The sequence below is a fragment of the Mustela erminea genome, chromosome 7 (assembly GCF_009829155.1).
Source record: "Mustela erminea isolate mMusErm1 chromosome 7, mMusErm1.Pri, whole genome shotgun sequence".
NCBI lineage: Eukaryota > Metazoa > Chordata > Mammalia > Carnivora > Mustelidae > Mustela > Mustela erminea.
The window spans coordinates 1,246,221-1,264,995 of NC_045620.1; the positions used below are offsets into that span (position 1 = coordinate 1,246,221).

Here is an 18,775-nt window from a genome sequence, read left to right on the forward strand (position 1 = left end):
GGACAGGCAGCAGGTCCCTCCAGGTCCTGAGCGTGGGCAGGAGTCGCAAAGTGGGCTCTTGGGTCAGGTGTCCAGGAGAGGCCCGGGCTCCGTCTCTCCTTCTGTTCTGGACCCCCTGGGCAGGGCCAGCAGCTGGCAGTCCCAGGGCCCGAGGTGGCTGAAGTGACTCCTGGATGTGCAGGCGCAGGGACCCAGCAGGCCGCATGCTAGGCCTCCCCCAGGGGGCCCCGGACCCACGGCTTAGGTCATCAGCATAGCATGGATGCCTAGCTCTGGGAAGGGCCTTCTGGGGCCAAGGTCGCCTTCAGGGAGACAGTAGAGCCCAGGCTGGGGAGAGGGTCTGCTTTCTTGGGGACAGGCAAAACGTGGGCTGCAGCCCCAAACCCCTGCTAGCACGGGCTCCAGGACACAGCACGGGCTCCAGGACACAGCACGGGCTCCACAGCACGGGCTCCAGGACACAGCACGGGCTCCAGGACACAGCACGGGCTCCAGGACACAGCAACACGCTGGGATGGAAGCAAACGTGTGTTTTCAGGGCACTCCGGCCGGGGCTGAGGGGGGCGGGCAGCCAGAGCTCCGCCCGGCTCCCTGGCGGCCCAGGGTGGGCATCTCGGAGAAGCCCACGCTCGGAGGGGGCCGGTGGGTCCTGGACACAGGTGGGGTCAGCCGGTCTGGGGCCGGGGAGGGGCAGGGGCTCGCTTACTTGGAGCTGACCAGACCGCGCTGGGCCTCCATGTGGCCGCTGCCGTGGCCTCCGCGGTGGCCTCCCGCCTGGCTGACGGTGCGGTCAATGCACAGCTGCAGCTGGTTGAAGGGGACCAAATCCGTCGAGCAGCTGATTTGGTTCCATTTTACCAGCTCTAGCAAAGCATTCGGCTCTGGGGTCCACGGGAGCAGCGGCGGCGATGGCGGTGCGAGATGATGTCCGGACGCGGGGCACACCCCGGCTCTGCCCCCACCTCCCCTGCAGGACCCGCCGTGGCGCAGGGAGCCTCCTGCCCTGCAGGGACTGAACACCAGAGGGAAGGGCCGGGGGCGTCCCATGGCAGACACACGTGGTCGCACACACACACCCGCACGGGCAGGCCCTGGGCGCGGGGGCTGCATACGCCGGCAAGGGGCCCCTGCCTCTCACTGTTTCTCCACGGGCTGCCACCGGTGTCAGCCCTGCGACACAGCCGAGACTACCAGGGCCCCGCCCTCAGGGGGCTACGCCGAGGCAGGACAGGCCTGGGTTAACCATGAACCTGGCCGGGGGGTGAGTGCGCTGGGACGCTGCGGGCGCTCTGGGAGGGCAGGGGCCGCAATTCTCCAGGGCAGCCCCCCTTGTGTGGCTGTGGGAGGTGAAGCAGGACGGGGAGGCCCACGTAGCCGACCCCAACCCTGTGGCCTGTCAGGGACGTGGGGATCGTCCCCTCGGCTCCTGGGGACAAGCCCGCGGTACGTGTGAGGACAGCGCCGGGCCAGCCGAGGCCACGCAAGCCTCATTGCCCCCAGTGACTCTGACAGAGAAGGTCCTTTTCAGAAAATCAGTTTTCCTGCTGGCACCCAGTTCACCAGCATTGACGAGGGAGGACAGCGGGTTCGGCCGTGCCGGGGACACAGCGTCCTGGGCGCGTGGACTTCCCTCTGAGCACAGGCTGGCCTGACAGCGAGGGGTGGCTGCGTCTGGCCCCCAGCCCGCGGATTCCTCCGGGTCCCTGCGTCTCTCAGCCCAGCCCTCCTGACGCTGCGGGGTGGACCCTCAGACGGCCAGGCCGGACTACGCAGGGTCAGACCCGCTCCCACGGCCCCTCCACGTGCAGCAGAGCCTGAAGACCCCAAGACCTCGGCCCACCACCCCTGCCACCGCACCCCTCCTCCCAGATGTGAACTAGTCGGCGCCGTGGGGTCCTTCCCCTGGGGACAGTCCTGGACTTTCACCTCCAGACCAGGCCCCGAAGTTCACCAGGAGCCCCCGGTGGGGGGCCCGGCCCTTCCAGGCTCTCGCCCCATGACCCGCGGACAGCTGTGGCTCCTGACGGCCCCGGAGGACAGGGAGCTGGCCGGATCCCAGCTCCGCAAACACCCTTTCCTTTTGGCTCCAGAGCATGGGGAAGGGGGCACCCCAAGGATTCCAGACAAGACGAGCAGACGGAGCAACGGGCCGGCTCCACCCTGGACATCCCTGATGAAGTGGGGGTGGGACGAGCCTTGGCAGGATCTGCCATTCCCAAGTCCAAGCACACACCCCAGCCCGAGGGGCCGCCCGACCACCCGCCTCTCCCCTCTGATGCTTCACTGCTCCGGGCTGTCTGCCCCTGGGTCCCAAGTCTGGAGGAATTGCCCCCAAATAATAGACCTTTGCTTCCACATGGACATCTCCACTGCCCCACAGGGGGCTCTCCCAGCCCAGCCCCCAGCCGTCAGTCCGCCCCCAGCTCGGCCCAGAGCACGCGGTGGGGCCTCGGGTCTGGAGCGCCCACGTCCTGTCTGTGAGCGGCCGGGAACCTCGGCCCCCGCAGCAAGTGCGGCTCATGGGGCTGAGAGGGTCAGCCCTCACCGCCAAGGCAGGGTGGTGGCTGCAGAACCCAGCCGCATGGCCAGGCGGCCTTGGCCGGCTCGTCTCGGCGTGTGTGAATCAAGGCCCCACCTGCCAGGCACTGCCATCCGTCCCTGCGGTGGAGAGGATACTGGGCTCGGGCTATGTCCCTGTGGCCGTCCCCGAGGAGCAGGGAGGTCCAGCCGCCCACTCCCACGCCCCACGCAGCCCTGTCTGGGGAATGTTCTGGCAAATCTTCGTTGAGTGAGGGACTGGCACATGTGACTACAGGTCTGGTGCCCTGTTGGGTCTGCGTCTGCTGTGTGGCCCCGGGGGCAGTGGTCCCTACCTCTCGGACTCAGCTGCCTGGTGACTGTTCTAACTCAGCTGGGAAGATTTTCTGCTTCCCTGGGCATCCTGGGGTCTCAGCCTCCATCAGGGGGCTCCCGGCTTCCCCACAAGTCCCAAAGCCTCCTGAACGGCCCCTGGCTCGGCGCAGGTGCCTCTCCAGCCCGGCTGCCCAGGAGCCCCTGCCTGTCTCAGCCCTGCCACTCACCTCCACCCGGCCATCTCCGGGGGCCCCGTAGCCCCTTCTCCCCGCCACCTGCCCTTGGGGCCTCTGACCCCAGGTCAGAAGGAAGTGCCACGGGCCGGGCCCAGAGGACGGCAGGGAAGTAGCCGAGGCCAGTGCCAGGGCCTCACCATGACTCGCAAACGCGTCACCAGGTCTGCATTTCCATGCACGTCACCTCCCGCCAGAAGGTGAGCTTGCCTGGGGCAGGGACTGTGTCCCAGGCTGCACAGGGCCTGGCAGAGAGCGGGGCCGAGAGTCCTGCCGAATTTACCCTCAGCCGGCCCGGCCGGCCGTGGCTCCTTCAGGTCCCTCTCCCTGGCCCCCGTGCCTGTCCTCCCACAAGGGTGAGACAGAGCGAGGCTGTAGCTAACACAGTTTGTGCGTTTTAGGAACCGGGTTTCAGAGGTTTCAGAGCATCTGCTGATGTCTGGTGTATGTCCCGTACAGGGAAGGACACTCCACAGTTCTGAGCAGCCACAGACACCAGGTGTGGCCATTGCTGCGGAAGCCGCCACGGCCCTGTTCAGAACGATACGAAATCAGGCCCTATGAGTGTGTGCGTGTGCGTCCAGTTAGTTCTAATTGGAACAGACGACGGTGTGGGTGAGGCCTTGGCCAGACCTGTGGCCAGCCTCGCCCCCAGAGGTCCCCAGCGGGGCCGTGGGACCACTGACACTGGGGCCAGGGAGCGGTGGGGCTGCTGGTGCTGCCCCCACATGCTCCCCAGGGCCCAAGCAGCAGCTGGCACCTCTTCCAGGAAGCCCTCCTGCATTTGATAAGGGTCCCAGACTCAGGGTGAGCAGCTCAAAATCCCCAGGTGACCCGGGCTGCACCAGACTGTCCTGTACCCCAAGCTGTCCCTAGGTCTGAGCCACCAGTGAGGGGCACTTAGGGGGCTTCCCCAGTCTCTCTGAGCCTCAGCTCCCCTACGTGGGGGTGCCGGCCACACACCAGCCATAGCGGTTGCCAGGCTGTGCTGCTTCACCACGGCCACGACCTTCCCAGCTCAGAAGGGATCCCCGGGCCCAGGAGCTCGGGACACCACGCTCACTTGGGGCAAAGCCCACCAGACTCCCTGTCAGCGGCCCTGCACCCTGGGCCCCGCGGCTGAGTCCTTAGTGCAGAAGTGGCACCGACTCCCGGCTCCCGTCAAGGACCACGCCCCGCAGAGACACACTCGCCGCTGGAGCCGTGGCCCTCGGAGAGCGCAGGGCAGGACACGCGTGAAGCCGCACCCCGCCAGTCGCGGAGACAGAGACGGCGCCTGGACCACGGCAGGGGTATCCCCCACACGGGGCAGCTGGCAGCCAAGACGCCCTGTGCGCCCACCCTGTGGAGAGGGGCCCACAGCGCGCGTCTGGATGCCTCTTGAGTTTTTACAATGAAGCTTTTAAAATGTAGACATCAGGAACCCTGATATTTCTCTGGCGGCAACATTACCTATTAACACTCAGATTCGCCACTAAATTAATTTTTAATTCCAGATTTTGGTTAATTATTAAAATAACTTGCCAAGAAGTATAGTTAGCCCCAGGACCACGACCAGCCCTGGCCAGCCGTACCAAAGGAGCCTTCCCACGGCTTCCGTTCAGGCCGCTGGGTCTTCACAGGGGGTCTCCAGGGAGACCCGGAGTGAAGGCACAGGAGGCCCTCCCACCCCCAAACGGTCCTCATTCCTGCCGATGCCGACCAGACCTGCTCAGCCCGGGTCAGTAGCTTTTCTGTCTGCTCCAAAAAATACGTATTGTTTCTCAACACTGATAAAAGTTTAATACAGAGTTGCCCGGGTTTTTAATAAACTTGTCAGTGAGAGAGCAGGGCAAATTGATGGGGCCCCTCCTGGAGATAAATTGCACGGCAAATAGACCCAAAGAGCAGGGGACGGGGCAGGGGGAAGGCAGGACAGAGGGGGGTGCACGGTGGTTTTGCTGCTCTTTGCAGAAATGGTAAGATGGATTTTGTGTCTTACTATCTCACAAATAGGGCCGGGGTAAAAGCTGGGATAACTTCAGGAAAGCAAGCTTTCCGGCTCAGAACCAGATCAGAGAGCTCGGAGGTCAGGGGACGGTGGCGGCGCGTGGGCAGATTCACTGCCAGTGCGCTCTGAGATCAGAGCGAGCCCCTCGGCACCACGGCCCCTCCACGGAGCCCCCGTGGCACCCCTCCCCAGCAGGAATGGATCCCAGGCACCTCCAGAGCTCAGAGCACGGGGAGGCCTCGCGCCGCCGGGTCCAGTAAATGAGCAGGAGAACGACACTCACACACACTGTGCGTATCTGTCCCTAAATTCGGCCGGCCCGGGGAGGTCCAGCTTGCGGAGACGTGCTAAGCGGAGCTGCCTGCCTGCAGGCCGGCACTGGTACCCCGTGCTCGGAGGGGTCTTGGGCAGGTCCTTCTATTCCCTCACTCAAGGTCGTCTGCTCCACTGGCTGCAGCAGGGCTTAAAACTCCACCATTAGAGATACGCTTCTTGGGTTAAATGTGGAGAGAGGATCAAGTTCCCCTGGGAAGCTGCCGGACTACAAGCTCCGGGGCCCTGGGGCATGTTGCCGTGTGCACCACAGGAGGTGATGGCCGGGGCAGACAGGAGGTATGCAGGGAACCCTAGCAACAGCATCCACGCTGCAGGGAAGCCAGGCCAGGCAGAGCCCCGCCCTACCACACACAGCCCACAGCCCGGGGTCAGGGTCCTGGCCCTCTTCACCCCTCCACTGTGTGAACGAAGGCCCTGTGGTGCCCTTGGAAATGGACGACAGGCGGTCTTCAGGTCCGGCTTGGACTTGGTGTCCACTAAGGGGGCTGGCGAGGAGAGTCCAGGGCTCTGAGCCATGCCCGGCCTGTGCCTGTGGCCACCTGGGTCCTGCGGGGGTGGGCTGGGCATGAGGAGGCCGCCCGGGCCTCCCCGGGCCCTGAGTCATCTGAGTTTAGCCTCTCCAAGAGGACAGCTGAGAATGTGCACCATTTACACCTGCCAAGACGGGCCAGCGGCCACAGAGACACACGGCCCGGGTGCCATATGTGGGCATGACGGACGGCAGGCAGGCCTGCCAGGGGGACAAGGACCCAAAACAGGGCATCTGTCCTGGGCGCCCTTCACCTTCCCACCATCCCCATCGGGCCCCCTCCTCCCCCATCCCCTGTGACAGGTTCCTGGACAGCTGCCTTCTCCCACTGCTGTTAAAAATACTCGAGTCCTAGAACCTCCTGTCCTGCACTCTATGCCCCAAGCTGGACGTTTAATCCCATGGGGGCAACCCCAGACTCTCAACCACCAGACCCTTTGGGTGTCTGCTGCCCTGGAGAGGGAAAAGCCAGTGACCTTGCCACCCAGCACGGGAGCAGCAGGGCCTTCTTTCCTATGTCCTCCCCCGGGATGGACACCGGGGGCCTGGGAGGCACCCCCATGCCCCATGCCCCTGGCCCTGTCACACGGTCCAGCACAGGAAGCAGACCTGGGCCTCTGACAACCTAGGGGAGTCCTGGGGAGCAGGACCCATTGCCCTGAGGATCCCCACCCAAGGAGTGGCTGCTTGGCTGTCAGAGGCCACCTCCTGTCCCTGCCCTTGACAGCATGGCCCCACAAGCCCCGCCGCAGCAGCCACTCTGCAGAGGACCACACCACGGGCTGCCACCACTCCACCCCTCCCCACAGCCGGGCCTTTCTCGGGTCAGAGCCAGCGGCCAAAGCAGTCCCCACGAGGTACCCAGCAGTGCAGCCCACGAGGGGCCCCCCGCTCTGATCAGCCTGGTCCTGGGCCTTGCGGGGACCACCGAGACAGTCCCGGAGCAGGATGGGAACAGCCCGCGGGAGCTCATGGGGGCCGCCGGCACGCTGCCTGGGACCCTTCTCTTCCCGAGAGTCACGCCAGCCTCCGCCCATCCCAGGCCCGCTGCGGGCAAGGCCAGGGTCCCCAGAAAGCCCCACACTCCCATCTCAGAGCCCCGTCCCAGCAGCGCTGACTCCAGGCCTGGCCCCCCCCCCCCCCGGAAGGAGCCGTGGGCGTCAAAGGCAGGGAGCAGAGCGGCCGGGAGCGGAGGCCCTGCCATGGGACGCGCGGCCAGCCAGCGAGGCTGAGTCAGCACAAAGCTGCTCTGACGGACTCGCAGCGGTTACCCTTTATGCTAAGGTGGCACGATTAAGGCAATGCGCTGGCCCCGCCCCTCCTGCTGGCCCCGCCCCCTCCACTTTCTGCCCTGCAAACCCCTCTGGGCTTCATGGGGGCCTTTAAGATTACTCAGGTCCTCACTGCGCTGGCTTAGGCCACAGCAGGGGATGGGATTCGCAAGTCAAGCGCGGTTCGCTTTGACTGACGGGCTGCGGCGGTGGAAACACCAGCCTGGCCCCGCGGTCGCTGCGCAGTCCAGCCGTCCTCGGCCAGGCAGAGTTTTTCGAGATTTCTAATGCCCCCCGCGGATGATTTGAGCAGGGCCCCCCTTTGAAAGCCTCCTGCAGGAGAACGCCTGAGCGAGCCGTCCAACCAGAGACATGAGAGCACCCTCTTAGGAAGCAGGTGCCCCCCGCAACAGATAGCAAAGAGAATCTGTGGTCGACGCAGACACGTGCCCCCACCGGGCACGACAGGGCTGCCCCCGCCCTCCCGAGCCCCTGGTACAGAGCGTGACCGGATTTTGTGGGCCGGCGCCTGGAGGAGTCGATCTAATCTGAAGGAAATTATGAGAGCCACGGCCCTTGGACCTGCCATTTGACCTGCAGAACCTGCCGCTGTGGCGCTGCAGAGGTTCCCCAGGTGCTCCAGGAAACCCAGGGGCACCTGGTCCAAGAGCTCAGAGAAAGGGGCACTGGCCACCTTCCCAGTCTCAATGTCTCCCCACAGCCTCACCAAAACCACCTGGGTCCCCAAGTGGGTGAGCAAGCCCGAAGAGGGTTTGGACCCCCCCAGGCACACCCCAGACCCCTCTTCCTCCACAACAGTCCCGGAGCCCCCCAGTAGCCTCTCTGGGGTGGCAGGCCCTCTGGGGAGCCCTGTGGGCAGAGCACACCCATGGTTCTGCTGGCCTCTCCTTTTCCCCCAGAAAGGCCCAACCAGCCGACAGAGAAGCCCCGCGTGCTCTGGGTCCCCCTCCAGCTCCTTCCTCGGGGAAGCCAACAGCAGGAGCTTCACGTACAGAAAATTCCAGCCGCCCCCGAGGCTCCCACGGGGGGGCCTCCAAGTGGTGCCCGTTCTCGTTTTGGCCAATCAAGAGACGGGTGGCAATTTACAGCTCTCTCCCTGCGAACTCCCCAGCTTTACCGCTCAGTCAAACCTGATTCCCAAACGCTAATGCTTGTATTTAAACACCACATCCTGCAGTAAAGCGGTAATGTACGGCGGATGCATCTAAGGAGAAGCCGCGCGTCTGCGGCCAGCCCTGGTGGCCACACGCCCTGCTACTTCCCTCCCTGTGGCCGGAGCTGGAAGCCGTGGGCCAAGATGACCTTCCCAGGGACACTGGGCTCAGACCTCTCTGGGCCCAGTGGCCAGGAGGGCAGCGCCCAAGGACGATCGTACGTCCCAGCTGGAGGTGCCTGTGGAGCGACTCCCAACGCAGTCAAGCCCCTTGGAGCTGGAGCCGCTGGCGAGCTTGGCACTGCCTGTGTCTCCCTGTCCCCAGGCTCTTTGGCAGGATCTCGCTGGCTCTGGGATCCTCTCTGCCCCCAGACCCAATGCTTCCAGCAGCTGGAGGGGAGGCCTTCTTGCCTGCCCCTCCTCGTCCCACCCGGACACGAGAGCCCCATTCCCGCCGAAGGTCAGGGTGTGGGAGAGGCTGGGGCCCCTGCCATGAGCCCAGGGTGGCAATGGCAAGGGTACCCAGAAAAGCAGAGATGACACACGCGATGACTCCTGAGTCTACGGAGGACGTGCCCTGGGCAGACACACCGCCCTCCACCCGTGCTGAGGGCTAGAGACTGGCCAAGGGGCCTCTCCGACAGCAGCCCAGCCCCTGGCAGCCACCCCACCACCGCAGAGTCCAGCCCCGCAGACCACAGAGAACACCTGCCTTCATCCCCTGGGCCATCACGATCCAGCCACGGGGCCCACGGGACTCCACGCCCGCATATTCTCCTGCCCAGGACCTGGGTGGTGGCACAGCAGACAGAAGGGGTCCGGGCTCCCAGCCACGGCTGTCACACTAAGCTTCACAGCACACATGGAGGAGAGTGGTGTGGGGCTCGGGCTGGTGGGGAGTCGGGGGACAGGACCAGGTGGGACCCCAGGCTCAGGGCCGGCCACGCTCAGCCCCTGTGGACTCTGTCGGGTGTCCTCAGGGTTCCGGGTCTTGGGTGTCTCAGAGGCAGGAGTGGGGGATCTGGGGCTGCGAGTCCCTCTGAGCCCGCCGGTGCCTGGCGCCTGGCCCCAGGAGGCTAAGCCACTTGGCGTCCCCGCCTGTTTCCCAGGGCAGCCCCCCAGCAGCCAGGGAGTGTGTTTCCCCTGGGGAGCATCACGGGGCTGCAGGAGCCCCTTCCTGCCTCCCTTTTCTTGCCCAGCCTGGCTCCCTGACCCTTTGGGGACACGCTGCCTTCCTCGTCTGTGAGCGGCTTTCTGCCCCTGCCGCACAAACAGGCCTTTCTCCTGCCCAATGACCCCTCTGCAGGTGTCCGGAAGTGAGGCCCCAGAGCCACAGGCACCCTCCGTTCCCGAGCCCAGGCCCCCCCAGCCCCCGCACCGGACCCCACGCCTGCCACAGGGCCACTTCCCTCTGCCGCAGTCAGCACGCTGAATATTTAATGTCTGAACGTCTCCACCTGCTGACACAGGCAAAGTGACAGAACAATGCCGGTAGGGGACAGGGCCGGCCACGGACGCCCCGGCAGCCTGCCATGGTGGCCTCCCCCCGGCCGCAGCCGCCTGCGCAGCAGGCTGGCTGTCTGTCCGTCCGCCGGGCGGCCCCTCGGTGAGAGCCCCCGCCTGAAACACATACTTCTTTACATTCCACAGCTCCGCAGGTCCGTATGGGCATATAAAGAAGTATGTTCCCCAAGCGGGTAGTTCAGTCTGCACGGCCACGCGGGCTCAGGGAAGGGGACCCCCGAGGCCTGGGGCTTCCGCCCACTTACACAGCCCGGAGCCCCCCGCCCCGGTGCGTGGGTCCCACACGCCGCACCCTCCAGCTCGGCCCCTGCCTGCCTGACCTCCGCGCCCCCGCCACCCCACGGCCCGTGGCCGCGGTGCACACGCGCGCCAGCAGGCGGGGCAGAAGCAGGAGGCCCGCTGCACCGTCTCAAAGATCCCTTCGTTGGCCCCACAGTTCTCTGGTTTTGCGTCAGAGGAACGAGAAAAGCAAGGACCGGGCTGTCACCTCCCACCCTCACCCGGGATAAGGAGGTGCCCTTTCCTCTCACAGACGTGCCGAGCCTCAGCCAGCAGCCCCCCTTCATCTGGGCACCTTGTCCCAGCCAAGCGCACAGGGAGGCCGGGGGTAAGAGCCCAGCACGATGATCGGGGAGCAGGGTGGCTAGAGCCCAAGGGAGCCCAGCACCTCGCACCCTGAGCCCAGGTGGGAGCTCCTCCGACCGGAGGAGCGGACGGGCCTTACCTGGACAGCTGGCAGCTTCCTGGGCGCGTCCCTGATGGTTCTGTCTCCCAGAGCCCTCACAGACAGGGCTCAATCACGCCTCTGTCCTTGAAGACACGCGTGACCAGGACAGCAGCAGGTGGACCATGCATCTCCAGAGGGTGGCGGGAGCTGCTTGGGATCCTTGCCTCCAGCAGTCCCGGTGGGGACCAGAGCCGGCTCCGGCTTCCCTCTCCGGCCGCCTCCTCCTGCCCCAGCTCCCTTCCTCCTTCGTGCTTGCCCTCGCTCTGCACGCCTGCCACGTCACCACCTCTGCCGTGGACACCTGAAAGGATGCTCGCACCAGCAGGCGGCTCCCACGGGTGCCCCGGGGCCACCGAGGGCCGTCGCCCATCCAGCGCCGCGGCCAGGCGCACCCGGCTCTCCGTGGCCTCCAGCCGGCCTGATCAATACCATTTTATGGACAAACGCAGGGGCTGCCTTCCCGGCGATGAATTTCCCAGTGCTCACCAGCTTCGAATAAACCCGTTGAAGAGGGTTAAGTAAACTTAGTGAGTGGCAAGCTGAGCACTTCATAACACTTAGTTGTATCCATACTGGTTTTCCCTGCGTTGCAGAATTTGCCTGTGACAGAGAAGTAGCAGCTCTTCCCCACCAACTTCTCCGGCCACCCCAAGTCCGGGAGTCGGAACGCACAGAGTCTGACAGGGAGCCGTGTGGCCTCCGGGTCAGGTGCCCACCAGGCCCGGGGCGTCAGGAGCTGCGCGTGGAGGTCTCGCCACGGCCAGGGTGAGGCCTGGCTGAGCACCGGGATGCTAAAGAGGGACGTCACGCCTTGCTGGGCGCCCGCAGAGGGACACAGCGGGACACACGCTCGCGGGGGGCGCAGCTGGGCTGGGCACAGACACAGAGGGCCAGGGATCGGGGTCCTGCTGTGGCCGCACAAGGCCCTGGGCCTGAGCACCCTTCCAGTTCCATCAGCAAACCAGGCCTGGGGCGACCCCGCATGCCCCTCCCCACGCGGCAGCCCCCTCCCCCGCCCCCTGTCCTGTGCAGATGCGCCCAAAGAAGAGTCCGGCCCGGCGGTCCCCGGGGCACAGCCGTGTGCCCGCAGAGCCTGCAGCACGCAGAGACAGCTAAGCCATGGCTCCAGTGCCTGGGCTGTGGCTACCGCACCGGGCAGGGCCGGGCTGGAGTTTTCTGTGGGGGGTGTGATCTGGGCTCCGAGAAGCACCCCAGCAGAAGGAGGGAGCAGCTCTGCAGGCAGACCCTGAGGAGCGGCGGCCCATTTTCCTGTGGCTGCCTGTATTCCCATGTTCCTGCAGCCCGAGGGAAAGGGCAGCCTGAAAGCCCCCCGGCCCCCCACAACCCCCGAGCCCCTGGAACGCCCCCTTCAGAGACCCTCACAGGAGAAATGGAGTCTGGCACCTGAATTTCCCCGTCCTCCTCCAATAAATGAGGCCTCAGAGGCCCTGCTCAGACCCAGGACCCTCCCGCCCCACCCCCAGCCTTCACACAGACCAAGTCTGGGGTCCAGGGACACGTAGGGGGCTCCAAAGGGCATGGGGGGCAGTCCGGGTCCAGCCAGAGCCCTGGGAACCTCTGCCCCACTCAAGCAGGAACCCCGACCACTTTTCAAACAGTTTCCCATCCTGGCAGGGCAAGAGGAGCAGCCGCCTCGGAGGGACCCCATGGGGGTTGGGTGGGCAGCAAGCTGGGCTGTGCCCCCCCTCCCCCGCCTTGCCCAGCGCTCGTCAGTTTTGAGCCCCACCCCCCCCAGTGTGTGGAGGTCATGCTCCCTCCAAGAGATGCTGATCCCCAACTCCACCCCATCCCCCACTGAGTCCCCCTCCCCCGCTGTCTCCGCCCACCCCCCCTCCCCCGCGGTGTGCACTCAGCACAGGGACCCTCCCGACCCTGACGGGGACCACCAGAACTACAGAAGTCTGGAGCCCCGACCTGGTCAGCCACACCGGGCAGGCTTGGGACCCCCTGCCCCAGCATCTCCACGGTTAATGAGGCGAGTTCCAAGGTAAGTTTAACCACACTCCCAGCGCCACGCTTTGTGCCATGGGGCGGGCTGACTGCACCCTCCCCACCCCCCATGGCCCCTGCCCCTGCACCGGGACCCCCGTCCACCCCCCCGGGCATCTGGAGGCAGCCACTTCCTTGCAAAACGCCCGCATGTCAAAGTTCGTGCGCCGGGTCGGACGCGCCCTCCCGGCCTGCTGGCTGCTGGCTCTGCAGTTTCCCAAATGCGGACAGAGCCACGAGCCAGGAGAAAACTCCAAAGCGCCCCCCTGGAACCACGCGGCCGGCGCCACGGCTCCCACCCACCAGCAGGCACACCCCCGCCGCTGCGGCCGGCAAGTTTGTGGGGCCGTCTGGCCAGGCTGAGCAGGACTCACCGCGGAGCCCCTCGGCCGGGCTGGCGGCAGCGGCGGCAGCGGCGGCGGCGGCGGCGGGCGCAGGGTCGCGGCTCCCGTACGAGCGCCCGCGTGGCTCCCAGGGAGATGCTGCAGCCGCGGCAGCACCATCCACCTTCTCCCGGAGCCAATCGCGAATGCAGGGGTGGGGGAGGCCGGAGCTCCCGATGCGCCCGCACTTGGGGGGGGTGGGGGGCAGGCGAAGAGAAAGAAGACACCGCGCACCCCCCTCCGCACCCTGCCCTTCCCCCGTCCTCCCGCAGCAGCGCAGACTTAGCAGGAAGGGAGATCTCGGGAGGAGAGAGGGAGAGGGAGGGACCAGGGCGATGCAGAGTTACGGAGAAGCTACCTCGAGCCCGTGCACCTTGAGCCCCTCCCTGCTCTGGGCCGTGTCTGCAGACGCTCCCGCACCCCCGCCGGGTCAGTGCAAGGTAGAGGTCAGGATGGAACAAAAGGGGACGGTCCCGCGGGTGTGCGGGCTCGCACATGCACACAGCCCATCTCGGAGGCTCGCGCAGGCGGGGGAGGGGAGGGGCGGGGAGGGGAGGGCTGACCCAGGGGCCGGAGCCGGCGTGGGGGCCCCCCTCGGGTCAGGAGCCAGCCTCACCTTTGCAGTCCTTATATACCCGGCCAAGCATCCCAAACACGCGGCCCGGCCAAGGGGCCCCCTCGGGCTGTGCTCCCTGACCATATTTAGTCAAGCAGGGGAAAAAATAGCGTGTCAGCTGGGCCTCGGCTGGCCGGCCACCGGGAACAGGGTGGGTGCGCCAGCGCCATTGACGGCGGTCCCGGGCCTGGGCTGCTGTCCTCGCCCCTCTGGCCCCTCCCCGCGGGGCCTCCCGCCGCTGTCCCTGCCCTGCCATCCCCCCTGCTATTTTTAGCCCAGCCCAGGACAGAGGCGCCTCCGGGCAGCAACCCTCCCAGGCCAAACAGTCTGTTCCTAGGGGTGCCCTGGGGAGACCCAGGCAGCCCCCAGGGCTCTGGCCGGGGCGGGGAGGCCTGCCGCCTGCTCCCTCTTCTTGGCCTCCAGGGACTGGGCCCACCCCCAGGCCACCTAGTACCCGGCTCTGTGCACTTCTGCCCAGAATGGGGGCCCAGACGAGGTGACGACAGAGTCACTGGTCTTTCCAGAGACTCCCAAGCCAGCTCTGAGGAATGAGGACCGCAGGTCACCTTGGACAACAAGCCAGGCCCCCAGGCTTGCCACAGTCTACCCCAGGCCTGCAACCAGGGGGCATGCGTGAGTGGGAGACCTCAGTGCTCACACGGGCTCCACTCCGAGTGCCCCCAGCCTGGGGTCACGCTGCAGTGATGTCACGGGTATGTGCTAGGCACAGCCTGCAGGGGCCTGTCCTCACGTGGCCGGGACGCAGAGGCCAATGCCCCCCAGCCCTGTGGGAGCCGCGTGGGGACCCTGGGATGCAGTGTGGGGCACTGCAATGGCAGGGTGAGCCCACTTCCCAGAAGGCCAGGTGCAGGCTCCCCCGGGGAGGCAGGGGCACCCCTAGCTTCACTGTCTGTGGAGTCCCGGCGGCTAGAGTGTGAGCAGCTAGACGCCCTATTGTTCCAGAAAGCAGTTTCAGGAATCCCCCCACACCTCCAGCTGCTGGTGTGGGGAAGGGGTGTCTCTGCCTCTCAGAGCAGGCTCCCAGGTGCCCCAGGCCCCCAACCAGGGCTGCAGGATCCAGGATGCGGGGTGCCACGGCGGGGGGTCCTGGTGGGTCCCTGGAGGGGAGGGTGGAATGACTGGCTGGCAGGGGCCCCAGCGTGTGGGGCAAGCGCTCCTGGGAAGGTCTGAGGGTCTGGGAGTCCAAAGTGGGTACACTGGTGGGAGACAGTCGGACCCTGCTCACAGGCCCCCCGGGCCCAGGCGAGGGGTCCCGCGTTCCCACGGGAGGTGGGGACCCCACAAGGTTTCAAGCTGCGTGGCCCAAGTGCTTTCCCTGAAACCAGACACTTGGCCCCTGACCGTGAGGGAGGGTCTGCTCTGCCCCGTCCCCTCCGTGGGCAGGGTGGGGGAGGGGCTCGCAGCGCTTAGGCAAGGGGTGAGGGCACGCAGGGACCCCAGGCTGGCCTGCAGGTGGGCGGGCTGCGGCGGTGGGCACGTGGCCTGTCCCGGGGGGCTCCTGCGACATGCTCCACGCAGTGGGGGCGGGGCGGGGAGTGAGGAGAGGAATGGTCACCCTCCGGACGGCAGCCTGGCTCTCCCAGGCAAGGCTGGGGGCCCACGGCCGCCTCTCCCCAGCAGAAGTGCTGGTTGCGTGGCCAGTCCTCAGTGGTCCTGGAGGCCGCAAGGACAAAGCCAGAGGACAGAGCACTCTGTTCATTTGTCCACAACGCCAGCATTTCTGGGTGTTCTGGAAGCTTCTGGGTGACGATGTGCTGACCTTCAAATCCTCGCTAAGAGGTGGGCCTCCTACCGTCCCCGCTGCACGAGGAGCAGACGCTCAGAGGCAGCAGACTCGCCCGAGGTCCAGGGGGGTGGGGGAGTGCTGAGCAATGTCCGCCTGTGTGGACGCAGCCTGGGGCCCTGCTGTCCTCCAGAGCCCCTTGCCAGGACAGTCAAGACAGACCCACGGTCCCCTGCCCTGGATACTGATGGAACCCCGCCCCGGGGAGACTGCCAAGTGTCGGAGGGACAGGGAAGGTGGCCAAGCACCTCCCCACCCCGGGCGCTCCTCCCAGGCGTCCTCAGCAAGGTGGCCAGTGATGTGATGCCTCTTCTTGTGCGAGGCTGAATCCGGCCCTGACGGCCCGCCTCCCCCGTCTGTTCACCAGCAGGGCCACGGAGAGCAGGCTCGCACCTGCGGGGGCCACGGACTCAGGCCAGGCACCAGCCAGTGAAAGACTCCAGCATGGGCACCTGCATGGCCCTTACCAGCCAGGTGCCTCGCGAGTGGCTGCCGAGGTCTCTGGAGGGACGCCTGTGACCGCAGCCCCAAACCTGGGTTTGATTTGATCACGTCTGTGTCTGTAGCCACGTCCCCGCCGCTGCCGCCATGCGGGCCGCGCACAATCAGAGAGGCCTGGCTGCTTGTGTGGCTGCACGACGAAGAGCTCCAGAAGGAAAAGTCGGGAAAGGGAAGCCCGGGGCCTGGCTGGCGGGGCAGGTCAGAGGTCAGGGAGGCTTCTGTGGGGCCCAGAGGAACACCCGGGCCTGGCCGGGCCAGGGACAGCATGGAGGCTACAGCACAGCTCCAAGGGCGGCCAGGCCGGGGGGTGGTGGGATGCCACCGGGTAAGGGTCGAGCTGGCTAAGCCCCCATGGCTGCGGCTTGGACCCACGAGGCCGCGATGCAGAGGGGAGAGGCCTTGGGGCTCCGGCTGGCCCAGCAGAGTCTGCCTACCAGCTCTGCTAACCGAGCAGAGGCGGATACACAGGAGGGAGGTCAGGGGAGTAGACTCCTGGAGGATGGGGTGCTTCTCCCGGGCGTGGGGGGGTTGTTGCAGGGGAGAGGCTGGGGGGCACCGCCCTAATGGAAAGGCCTAGCTGATGCCCTCGCTGGGCATGAGGAAGGACGTCCCTGCTCAGAGATGGTGGCAGAACCCACAGGGGGTCCCAGGAGTCAGCTGGGGCGGAGACCCTCCCCTGGCAAGGGGTCTCGGGTGCTCGGGTGGGGGAAGCAGTGTGGTTTCTGGGCCGCAGGCCCTCCCGTCCCTGGAGCAGAGGAGGGGGGGGGCGGTCACCGAGGCGGCGATTTCCTGGAAGCTTGAGGACAGTAATGGAGCCAGGAGCGCCCCCGGGAGCGGTGGCTTCTGACTGAGAGCTTTTCCTGGAGCGCCATCCCTGGGGGCCGGGCTGGGGGGGATCGGGGGGCGGAGGCCTCACATGCCTCCCGCCACGTCCTCCAGTCCGAAGAGAGAGGCCTGCAGCCCCCCGGGAAGGCCCCACCAAGTGACCTCTTGGGGTGCAGGAGAGGCCACAGGGCAGGGAGGGGCGTCTCCCCGACTCTCGAAGGCTCAGCGTCTCCGTCTGTCAGGTGGGGCCGTGGCCCATGGGTGCTGACGGAAGCCTCCGTGGGGGGTGGGGTGGGGGCGGCCCATGCTGCGGGCTTAGTTCAGGAAAAGCCCCCACATGAGATCATCCTTCCCGTCTGCGTGCAGAGGAGCCACTGAAGGAACGAACGAGTCAGTCTTCCAATCCCCCGGCCAGCCGGCGGCTCGGCCACGAGGCTGCTGGGGCCGTGGGCGGCACGTGGCGGGATGGGGGAGGGGGGGCACGGCCTGAACGACGTTCATGTATGTTCAGCGTTGGGGTTGGGGTGAGGCTGGGGTCTTGTTTGGGGGGGCAAGGGCAAGGCAGGGCCAGCGCCCTCAGGGGGCCTGGCCTCAGTCAGAGGTGGGGACCCCCGACCCCTGCCCGGGTGCCCCTCTCCCCAGCGCCATGCGGACACCAAGAACCGCCTCTTGGTCACTTCACTCTTCCATGGATCTTTAAATAAACAAAACTTGGGTTTTATTTTAAAATTTGGTTGTACCTTCAGACCACTGTTGACCCTCGCCCAGAGCACCCCAGCTCCGGTGCCACAACCATGGGCAGGGGACTGGACATCACCCCAACGACCCGAGGAGCCGTCGTCAGGGAGGCGCAGGCCACAATCACGGTGAGAAGCCATCTCACCCCTGCCGGCCGGGACGGCTGTTAAAAACACAAAAGCCCAAACCGGAAAATAGCAAGTGTTGGGGAAGATGTTGTGAAATCGGAAGCTGGGGCGTGAACCTGGGACTCAGCGGCCGTGGAAAAGGGTCTGTAGCTCCTCCCGCAGCGACACCGGCAAACCCCGAACCCACCACGCCAGGCAGGAGCGCCGAGAAACCAGACAAGGCCTGTCACACTCACGCGCCCCTGAGGACTGGGGCTGAGCGAGGGGACTGTGCAAACACCCGTCTGCGGACAGAGAAACCCGACCACAGAGGGGAAACGGACCTGTGGTGTGGCCTGCAGCGTGGTAGCAGCAAGAAGACACAAGAAGCCGGCCCAAGGCCCCGGGCGCTGCGACACCTTGCCCACGAGGCATCCAGAACAGACCGTGCATCGCACAGAGAGGGTTCCCCAGGCCGCTGGAGGGGATGCGGACTGGACCCCTCACGGAGGCCGGCCTCCTTGGGGGCGGGGGGGTTAGAATGTTCTGGAATGAGAGAGGTGGTCACCTCACAACGCCGGACGTGCTAAATACCACTGAGTTATTCCCTTGACAGGGGCTGGGTCCTGTCAGGTGAGTTTCCCTCAATAAAAACACAGCAAAGGTACGTGGGGCCGAGGATCCGTCACACCCCGTCTCCCCGCTGACCCCACACCCCCGGCGGGCCGTGAGCGCTGAGCTCCTGCTCCCGCTGGGTTCCCGAGCGCCAGCCGCTGACATGACCCCAACGCTCCTCCTGGGCAAGAACATGTTGTTTCAACCACACGGCATGCGGCTGTGTGTCCTCACGGCCGCGGGAAGCCCATGGCTCTGCACCCTTCTGTCCGGGGGGCGCTCCCGGGCCTGGGCGGGGATGGAACCAGCACGGAGGACCAGCAAGATGGAGGCAGTCGTGGGGCGCCGCCCCCGCCCCGAGATGCCCACGAGGCGCTCCGGGACACCAGGGCCTGCACCCACAGGTCTGGAAGACCACCGGGTTGGGGAGGCTGTGGGCAGCCTGGGAAGGGCTCAGCCAGCCCTGGGGCAAGGGGAGGCGCCCGGAGGACAGCCCGTCCCGCTTCCAGCAGCTTCCCGTGGACGGGCCCGTCCACGCC

General features: G+C 66.1%; 1 pseudogene; it reads right to left on the reverse strand.

The window, feature by feature from the left end:
• Positions 1 to 10,853: 10,853 nt before the first annotated feature.
• On the reverse strand, positions 10,854 to 13,616 carry LOC116594701 (annotated as a pseudogene).
• Positions 13,617 to 18,775: the final 5,159 nt, after the last annotated feature.